Below are 11,348 nucleotides of genomic sequence, written 5' to 3' on the forward strand. Positions count from 1 at the left end.
AAGCCCAAGAAAAGCCGTATAAGCTGATCATCTTTGGAAATAGTTTTGTCAATGAATACTTGACAGTCAACTTGTAGTTGTCATATCCCCAGGGATAAATGTTGAATTTATCCAAATCTTGAGCAAGCTCAAACAAATCATCTTTTATGACTTTGTTGAAGTCTCTTGCCAGTATAATAGAATGTGCAAGCCAAACTAAACACAATTGCTCCCTGTACTTCTTTGGTATGTCTTTATTCTTGTGATCTTTTATCAATGTCTAGGCTTTGTAGGCACATCCAACAATGTGCAGCAACCCTTCTATGTTTTTGCCGCCTTTGTTGGTTTTAGTGAGTAATCTATTGGACAATGTCTTTCTTTTATTTGACGGTGGTGGTTTGCGTGTCTTCCTAGCCTTAGACTTTTTCCTGGGTATTTCATTGAGGAGAAGTTTTTCTGGTTGATGGCATCTCAAGCCAGTCACTATGGTGATGTCACAACCCAAAAATGAGGGTCAAAACTAATACGAAAAGAGGAAAAGACAGAAATATCCCAAGGTAAGGCTTCTAGAAGAAAGCCAAACTATATAAGTAATCATAAAATGCAGAAAGAATTTATCCAAAATACCAATCATGCCCAAAACTAGGTGTCAATAGTGTAAGAACTACTAATACAATCAAGAAGTCAAATACATTATATAAATACCCGTAATGGAATAATAGCTGCCTCTGAATACTAATAAAGACATAACTACTATAGAAAGATAAAGGTGAACTCCAAACTCATAAATGTCCAACCGATACCTCAAAAGCTCCAACAATCGCTCGAATCAAGCAAGCTAAGGCGCACTAGAGCTAGGACCTGCACCGAAAGGGCACAGTAGGCATGAGTACGGTCCACTTGTACTTAATATGTATCATAGGCCGACCAAGCAAAGTAGTAAATAAAGCATACAAAACATACACTAAGGGCATATCACCTGCAATCAGAAAATGTCCCACAACGGTAGCCCACACCGCTTGCACTGACAGATCTAATATATCATATATAGACCAAGATAGAACATGAGTATGCATTATATCACATATAAGTATAACAAGGGGGAATATGCATATACAAGATCATCGAATACAAGTAAAAGAAGATAAGAAAATTACATAGATGGCAATTCAATATGACAATACAACACAATATAAACACAATAAATTAAGTGCAATGAATATGATGATGATGATGATGATGCACGAGGTCATCGTACAACCTTCAGAATCATCGCACAATCCCCGTATACACCTACGGAGCTAAAACTTCTTGACATAGGACCCATGACGTGTTCGTCAACCCACATACAATCCACATATCTCATATCTCCTTTCCAGCATATCCCTCAAAAAGGGTTTTATAAGGTGTTACAATATCTCCCCCTGACACATCCCTCGGGGAGGATTTTAAAAAAGTGTTGCCAGTGTTTCTCAAATGTTGCCACGGTGGTACCAATGTTTCATGAATGAGTATGATATGATGATGTAATGCTCACAAATAATCACAATGAGTATTTTCACAATCAACCATAATGATATATTTCCACAACCACATGAGCCAATATCAACTCATTATTTCAGTTTCATCTACGAATTTCCACATGTTTCATATGCCAATAAAGTATGAATATAATCAAAATACACCAATGGTACCATATTAAGCATAATAGCAACATAATACAATTATTCACATGTATTCAAGGCTATCAATATCCCATAAGATCCCACACGGTTACACATATCACATAATAACTCAATTTCGACAATTACATCACATATAGGCCCCCACACGAGCACAACATAAAAATAGTCATTTTTCATGATTAGTTTCCACCCTTAACATGCATTTTATATCATCATTTACTACCCAGCCCAGTCTGAAAGAGTTAAGCCGTAACCTATATCAATAGCCGAAATCGGTCCGCTACACCTCAAACTCAAGATCTTACTTTTCACGAATGATCCTGAACTCTACTAAAATATCAGATATGAAAACTATGCTTCAAAATAAAATCAACGACACTCACATTGACTATTTTTGGTTCGGGGTCAAAACGAATCTTCGTAACGAGTTTCCAAAAAAAAAAGGAAAAAATTAGAACTTTACTTTAAAAATGTGTTACCCATATTTTTAGGAACTTGCAGATGAAAACCCAAGTCAAACCGAGTAAAAAATAAGGTTCAAATCGAAGAAAACTATTTTTGAGCTTTACCAAGTAAAATCTTTGAAATTCTGGTTAAAATCAAGAATCAAAGTTGTTTTGAAGGTTAAATTGATGAAAAACTAGTAATTATAAGATAAAAATATTTTTTTAATGAAAAAAAGTGAAATTGAGGTTTAAATCAAGCCCTAAGATTTTTGGGATTTTGAGAAATTAATCAAGAAATTACTAAGAAAAGGGTTAATTCTTACCTTAAATCCGTAATAAAACCAAGAAATGGGTGTTAATCTAGCTTTCCAAGGTTTCACAAATTTACTTATAAGGTCCCACACTATTTAAGGGTTTAACTTCCAAGAGGCAAGATGAAAATGAGCAAAATGGGCCAAAAAGAGGTGAAAATGTGCTATTTATTGCATATTTTTCTGCAATACCAGTTTGTTTTTTGGTCGATCGGACTTCGACGGGGTGCCTGGGATTCGTTTGGAGTCTGATATATGCGAACAAACTATGTAACCATACTAAATTCGATATTTTTGAAACGATAACAATATCAAATTTTCAAAAAACATCTTTTCATAAAGTTGCTCCCCAAAATCCGAAATCACAATTTTCCAAATCGAGGGTCGAAATGAAATTTAAAAGCCGTAAAATCATACCAAACATGCTAACCCCTAAAACTGATATTTCGGATCTGCTGGAAAAGTCAATTTTTCATCCAAGATCGTTTTGACCAAATGTGGATCCCACACTCATATTTTTAATTTTTTTAACTTTCTAACCAATAGGTCAAAATGAGTTCGGGTGTACCGAGATCCGAACCATAGGTCTACCTAGCCTAAAATTGATATTCTGGAGTTGGCCCATTGGTCATCCGTCACATGGATCAAAAGATATCCACATAAGTCCAAAATAAGGCTCTTGAAGCCATAAAAAATCACAATATCACATAAATGATCCCAAAATGCATCGAAAATCGTATCAATCACTCTCATACCCCAGAAATACCATAATGCAACTACGGGGAGGGGTAAAATAGTCAAATAATATAAAATCACAAATTTCATATATTTCATTAAATTTTTAGGTTGTTACATCATCCACCACGAAAAATCTAGTTCATCCTCGAACTAAGGCAAAGAAATACCTGAATCAATGAAGAGCTGAGGATAAGAACTACGCATATCAGACTCAACCTCCCAAGTAGCTTTATCTACAGTTTGATGTCACCACTGGACCTTAACCACGAGGATCACTCTGGAGCGCAACCGCCTAGCATCCCTAGCCAAAATGGAGATCGGCTCCTCAACAGAGGACAATCGCTTATCTAGCTGAACTAACTCCCAATGAATAATAGGAGACTCATTTGGAATATAGCGACGAATCATAAAAACATAAAAATTAGATGAACAGCTGATAGATCAGGGGGCAACGCCAACTCATAAGCCACATTTCCAACTGTCCGAAAAATCTCAAATGGACCACTATACCTTGGGCTAAGCTTGCCCTTCTTCCCAAACCACATCACACCCTTCGTGGATAAAACTTGAATGAAAACACTATCACCAACACCAAATCTCATGGCATGAAGTCTACGATCAGCATAACACTTCTCTGCCTACTATAAGCCGCTCTAAGTCTATCCTAAATAATCCAAACTCTATCGAAAGACACACGAAGTAAGTTCGTACATTGAGGTCTCACCTCTGAAACATCGAATCAACCTACTGGGTGTGACAACGCCTATCATACAATGCCTCAAAAGGAGTCATACCAATACTAGAATGGTAGCTATTATTATATGCAAGCTCTGGTAAAGCCAAATACCACTCCCACTGGCCACCAAAATCCATCACGCATGCGCGAAGCACATCCTCCAAAACCTGAATAGTCCGCTCTGACTAGCCATCCATCTGGAGGTGAAATGTTGTACTAAAATCTACTCGAGTACCTAATTCATCCTAAAAAGTCTTCCAAAAGTGAGATGTGAACACAGGACCTCGATTTGAAATAATAGACACTGACACACCATATAGACGCACAATCTCACAAATGTAGATACGGGCTACCTTCTCAGGACTGAATGAGACCTGAACTAGAATAAAATAAGCTAACTTGGTCAATAGATCCACAATGAAACAAAAAATTCCAAAACCATAAGATATACGAGGCAAACCAGTTACAAAGTCCATGGTGATACATTCCCACTTCCACTCAGGAACGGGTAACCTCTGAAGGAAACCTCCAGGTCTCATATGCTCGACCTTCACCTGCTGACAACATAGGCAACAAGCCATAAAATTTTTCTATATCTCGCCTCATACCACCCCACCAATAGTGTTGTGTGAAATCACGATACATTTTAGTCATACCTGGATGGATGGAAAATCTGGAATAATGGGCCTCCTCCAAGATCAACCTAATCCAATCACCCACTCTTGACACACAAACTCGACCTCCAATTCGTAAAACTCTATCTAAATCAAGTGAGGCTTCCTTAGCCTCTCCACTCGACAACTTATCTCCAATAAACCTCAATCTAACATCATCAAACTGATGAGCTCGAATCTACTCCATCAAAGAAAATCTAGCCTCCATAAATGCCAAAATACACTCAGGTGTCAAAATATCAAGTCTAACCATCTGGTTAACTAAAGACTGAACATCTAAGGCCAAAGGCGTCTCCTGGGTCAAAAGATGTGCCAAGCTACCCATGCTAGTCGACTTTTGGCTCAAGGCATCCGTAACCACATTAGCCTTGCTCGAATAGTAGAGAATAGTCAGGTCATAATTCTTAAGCAACTTAAGCCAATGGCCCTTCCTCATATTAAGACCTCGCCGGGTAAATAAGTACTGAAGGCTATGATTATCTGAGAAGATCTCACAACGGACTCCATACAAGTAGTGCTTCCACAACTTTAAGACAAACACAACTGCGTACAACTCAAAATCGTGGGTAGGATAATTCCTCTCATGAGGCTTCAACTGATGAGAGGTATACACAATTTTCTTGATCTCCTGCATTAACACATCACCTAACCCAACACCTGAAGCATCACAAAAGATGGTAAAGCCCACGCCCTCCTTGGGTAAAGCTAATATAGGAGATGAAGTCAACAAATCCTTGAGCATTTGAAAGTTTGCCTCACAAGCATCGGGCCACTGAAGAGAAATCTTCTTTTGGGTCAACTTGGTTAATGGAACTGCAATAGATGAAAAACCCTCAACAAAACGCAGATAATACCCGGCCAAGCCAATAAAACTCTAAATCTCGATGGGCGAAATAGGTCTAGCCCAATCACGAATTGCTGCAACCTTGGCTGGATCAACTATAATACCTTTCTTAGTCACTACATGATCCAAGAAAGAAATAGACTCCAACCAAAACTTAAACTTAGAGGACTTAGCATACAAACTCAATGTCCATAAAATTATGAACAATACGGACAGAATCTAAGGAAGGAGGCAAAACAACACTAGTGTCACGAATATGGGACAAGTAAGATAAACACCCCTTCTCAACTAATTTACAGGCTTGAACATAAGATATAATCCTCTTAAAACCCGAATGAAGTGCACCCCTCCAAGCAATCCTTGGCACACCTGGCGAAGTTAAAGTCACGGTCTTGGCATAACAATCTAGGATGGCATGATAAGGAGCCAACTAATCCATACCCAAGATAATATCAAAATTAATCATATCTAGTACAAGCAAATATACCAAAGTCTCACGCTCGGAAAAAGTCACAACACAAGATTGATGCGCCGAATCCACCACTAAAGAATCACCTACCAGGGTAGATCTGAAGCAAAATATACAAATATATCAAAGAAAGTCGATCCAGGATCAAATAATATAGATGCAGGTCTGAAACAAATGGGGATAATACTTTTAATCACAGAATCAGAAGCCTCTGCCTCAGCTCTGGCTAGTATAGTGTAACACTAACGACGACTACCAGCTGCCTGCGAATCACCAGTGGGGACAGTCCCTGGCTATATGGGCAATGTCATCGTATACATAGCATTCTCTATGACCATTTGGCCACATGGGCAATCTCATCGCATACATAGCATCCTCTATGACCATTCTTAATAGGAAAAGGTATAACTGGGCTCGAACGGCCACCCTGAACTGCTAAACTAAAAGGTCCACCACCTGAACTCTATAATGCCGCCTAAACTGGCTTATCATGGTATCTATGAGAACCTCTAAAATATTTGCCTCGAGAGGTCTGACTCCTGAACTCACCAAAACATCGCACCTTCTTAGCGCCTCCCTAAGATACACTAAGAATACCCTATGTCATCTTAGCATGATCTATTATACTATGAAAAAAAGCCCAGAACACAACCGTATGAGATGTAGCCAACTGAAGAGAGACATCTAAACATGTCATAAACTTCTGAATCTTCTCAGACTTAGTAGAAATGCTATTGTAGGAATATCTGGATAGGGCACAAAAGCGTGCCTCATACTCAACAACTGTCATGGAGCCCTTCTCCGAATGATCAAACCCGTCCCGCATACGGTCTCTTAAACTGAAAGATACAAATCTCTCAAGAAAAGCCTTAGCAAACTGATCCCAAGTCATCTTGGAAAAATCATGGGGTCTATGACTGACAAGCGACCTCCACTAATCTCTCGCCGCATTTTTTAACTGATAATATTTATAAGAAACTCCATAGGACTCATGTAAACCCAAATTATGCAATTTCTCTCGACAATCAATCAGAAATTTATAGGCATCCTCGCCCACTACACCACCAAATCTGGGAGGACCCAACCGAAAAAACCTCCCAAACCTCTCTGATCCTTAAAAGACATCACTACACTAGCCATGAGAGGAGGCATAGTAAATCTGGAAGGCTATGATCCCATCTAAGGAGGTAACAAAGATGATGGGTGGACTCCAGATCTCGAAACCCCATTGTCAGGTGTCGGCACTTAAAGTGGAATAGGACTCGAGGTCTGAGGAGTGCCCAAACCAAAAGTAGGTGCAATAGGAGGATCCACACTCTGAACTGGAGGAACACCCGGCATAACCAAATGAGAACCCTCTAAACAGCTCAGTTAACGTACCAACAATATCTCCAACATTAGGGCAGACGAACTCTAAAGAACTGGAGTAAGACCCATACCTTCAACCTACTCAACACGAGGCTTAGGAGAGAGTCCCCTAGCACTTTTCCTAGTCGGGGCTGCACAACGGGGCCGTTCCCTCCCTCGAGTTTATCCACGACTCGAGGCTCGCCCTTTGGGTGAAGGCTCTACATCACTACTCTCGCGGGACCTAGTCAACACTTTCTATGTAGAAAGAGTGAAACATAACTCAGAAAACAACATATGAAAGAACTTGGCACAGTAAGGAATAAAAATAAGAAAAGTTTCCTAAAAACAACCTATAGCCTCTCAAAGATAGACACTGACGTCTACATACCAATCCACGAGACTCTATAAGACATCCCGTTCATACACAGTTGAGACCAATGAAACCTAGCTTCCCTGATACCAATTTTTCTTGACCCAAAAATGAGGGTCATGATGACACTTGTCGCAGCGTACCTTGACAAGTAAGTCTATCACCCAAACTGATATGAAAAGAGGAAAAGGCAAAAATATCCTAAGGTAAGGCTTCTAGATTGAAGACAAACCATATAAGTAATCATAACAATGCAAAAAGAATTTACCCAAAATACTAATCATGCCCAAAACCAGGTGTCAGTAGTGAAGAACTACTAATACAATCCAGGACTCAACTATATCAAAAAAATACCCATAAAGGAATAATAGTTGCCTTCGAATACTAATAAAGATAGAACTACTATAGAAAGATAGAGGTGAACTCCAGATGCATAAATGTCCAACCGCTACCTCGAAAGCTCCAACAATCGCTCGAATCAAGCAAGTTGAGGCACACTCGAGCTAGGACCTGCACCGAAAAGGCGTAGTAGGCATGAGTACGGTCCACTTATACTCAGTAGGTATTATAGGTTGACCAAAGCAAAGTAGTAAATAAAGCATACAAAACATACACTAAGGGCATGTTAACTGCAATCAGAAAATATCCCATATCGGTAGCCCACACCGCTTGCACTAATAGTTCTAATATATCACATACACACCAAAATAGAATACGAGTATGCATTATATCACATATAAGTAGAACAAAGCGGAACACACATATACAAGATTATCGAATACAAGTAAAAGAAAATAAGACAAGTACATAAATGGCAAGTTAATATGACAATACAATAAAATATAAACACAATAAAGTAAGTGCAATGTATATGATGATAATGATGATGCATAAGGTCATCACACAACCTCCGTAATCATCGTACAGTCCCCGTATGCACCTACGGAGCTAAAGCTTCTCGACGCAGGACCTATGAAGGGTTGATCAACCCATTTACAATCCACATATTTCATATCTCCTTTTCAGTATATCCCTCAAAAAGGGTTTTATAAGGTGTTACAATATCTTCTCCCAGACTATCCCTTGGGGAGGATTTTAAAAAGGTATTGTTAGTGTTTCTCAGATGTTGCCACGGTGGTATCAATGTTTCATGAATGAGTATGATATGAGGATTTAATACTCACAGCCAATCACAATGAGTATTTTCACAATCAACCATAATGATATATTTCCCCAACCACGTGAGCCAATATCTAGTCATTATTTCAGTTTCATCCGTGAATTTCCACATGTCTTATATGTCAATAAAGTATGAATATAATCAAGATACACCAATGGTACCATATTAAGTATATTAAAAACATAATACAATTATTTTCATGTATTAAAGGCTATCAATATCCCAAAGGACCCCACACGGTTACATATATCGCCTAATAACTTAATTTCGACAATTACATCACATATAGGCCCCACACGAGCACAATACATAAATAGTCATTTTTCATGATTAGTTCCCACCCTTAACATGTATTTTGTATCATTATTTACTACCTATCCAAGTCTAAAAGAGTTAAGCTATAACCTACCTCAATAGCCGAAATCAATCTGCTACACCTCAAACCCATGACCTTACTTACCTCGAATGATCCCAAACTCTACAAAAAATATCTAATATAAAAACGGGTCAAAAAAATCAAGACACCCATATTGATTACTTTTGGTTCAGAGTAAAAACGGACCCCCAGAATGGGTTTTCGAAAAAGAAGAGCAAAATCAAAACATTAATTTAAAAATGTGTTCCCCATATTTTTTGAAACCTACGGATGAAAACCCAAGTCAAATCGAGTCAAAAACTAGGTTCAATTAGAAGAAAAATTATTTTTGAGATTTACCGAGCAAAATCTTCAAAATCTAGGTTAAAATCAAGAATTGGAGTTGTTTTGAAGGTTAAATTGATGAAAAACTAGTAATTATAAGATAAAAACATTATTCAAGTGAAAAAAAAAGTGAAATTGAGGTTTAAAATCAAGCCCTAAGATTATTGGGATTTTGAGAAATTAATCAAGAAATTACTAAGAAAAGGGTGAATTCTTACCTTAAATCCATAATAAAACCAAGAAATGGGTGTTAATCTAGCTTCCCAAGCTTTCATAAATTTACTTTTAAGCTTCCACACTATTTTAGGGTTTAACTCCCAAGCCAATTTTTTTTTTTGCAATACCAGCTTTTTTTTGTCAATCGGACTTCGACGGGGTGCCCGAAATTCGTTTGAATTTTGATACATGCAAATGAACTATGCAAACATACTAAATTTGATGTTACATATACGATGGTGATAACAGATTTTCAAAAAAATATCGTTTTCATAAAGTTAACTCCCGAAACTCGAAATTATAATTTTCTAAACCAAGGGTCAAAATGAGATTTGAAAGCCGTAAAATCCTACCAAACATGCTAACACCCTAAAATCAATAATTCGGATCTACTGGCATAGTCAGATTCTCCATCCAAGGTCGTTTCAACCAAATGTGGGTCCCATATCCATATTTCTAATTTTTCAACTTTCCGACTAATTGGTCGAAATGAGCTCGGGTGCACTGGGACACGAACCAAATGCCTACCTAGCCTAAAATTGATATTTCAGAGCTTCTGGAAAAGCCCGTTCAGCCATCCGTCGCACAAATTAAAAGATATCTATATAAGTTCAAAATAAGGCTCTCGAAGCCATCAAAAATGATAATATCGCATAAATGATATCAAAATGCATCGAAAATCATGTTAATCACCCCACACCCCAGAAGTACCATAATGCAACTACAGGGAAGGGTAAAATAGTCAAATTTTATAAAATCACAAATTTCAGATATTTCATCAAATTTTAGGTCATTACAGGTAAACTCTATCATGCTAAAATAAATTGGCATGCCACAGTAGTTAATCTAGATTTCATCCATTTTTTCCCCTCATCCTTCAAATCTTTATCATCACCCACGTACTTGATTCTGCGCTTGAGAATATCATATACCATGCTCATTTGGAAGCGTTCACTGTTGTTCTCAGGCAGGTTAAGAAAGTTTCCAAAGTAGTTGTTTCTAAAAAAGCCCTCTAGTTTTTCTTTCCTCATAATATTCCTAAAATCATCAAAATGTTTCCCCATAACAAATTTAACTACAAAATCACTGGTTAAATCTGCAGGGTTATCTATTGGTATCTCAACTTGCAACCTATCAATACTAATAGTTTTGACAGGATCATTCTAGGATTTCGATCTTAAGTCACCTCCTATTGATGATGCATTGTCATCATCTTTCTAGTTCTCCTCGGAAGATCCATCTTCCTCCTCACTTTTTTGTTCTACTTCCTCTTCTTCTTTTTCTTTATCTTTATCTTCTTTTTCCTCACTTTTATTTTTCCTACCACCCTCGACAGAACCTTCTTCACCTTCCCCAATATCGTTTTTCTTAGCTTCACCATCTTTCTTAATTTTGTTTTCATACCTTTTCTCAGCTTCACTTTTTCCTAAAATAGATTGTTCAAGAATCTCCTCCGAATCCATCTGTACTCTAGCTTTTTTTGTTAACTAGTCAGAAGTTGATCCACTTTCACTTTCTTTTCTTTTGGGAGACATATTTTACCTACAAATAAGAGAAAAATAAAAAAAATTTATAATTGATGTCTGCATAATTTTAAAAAAAGGTAACACAAAATTCAATAAATACAACACACTGCAAAAAATATTTCAG

Source organism: Capsicum annuum, chromosome 11 (genome assembly GCF_002878395.1).
Source record: "Capsicum annuum cultivar UCD-10X-F1 chromosome 11, UCD10Xv1.1, whole genome shotgun sequence".
Taxonomy (NCBI): Eukaryota; Viridiplantae; Streptophyta; class Magnoliopsida; order Solanales; family Solanaceae; genus Capsicum; species Capsicum annuum.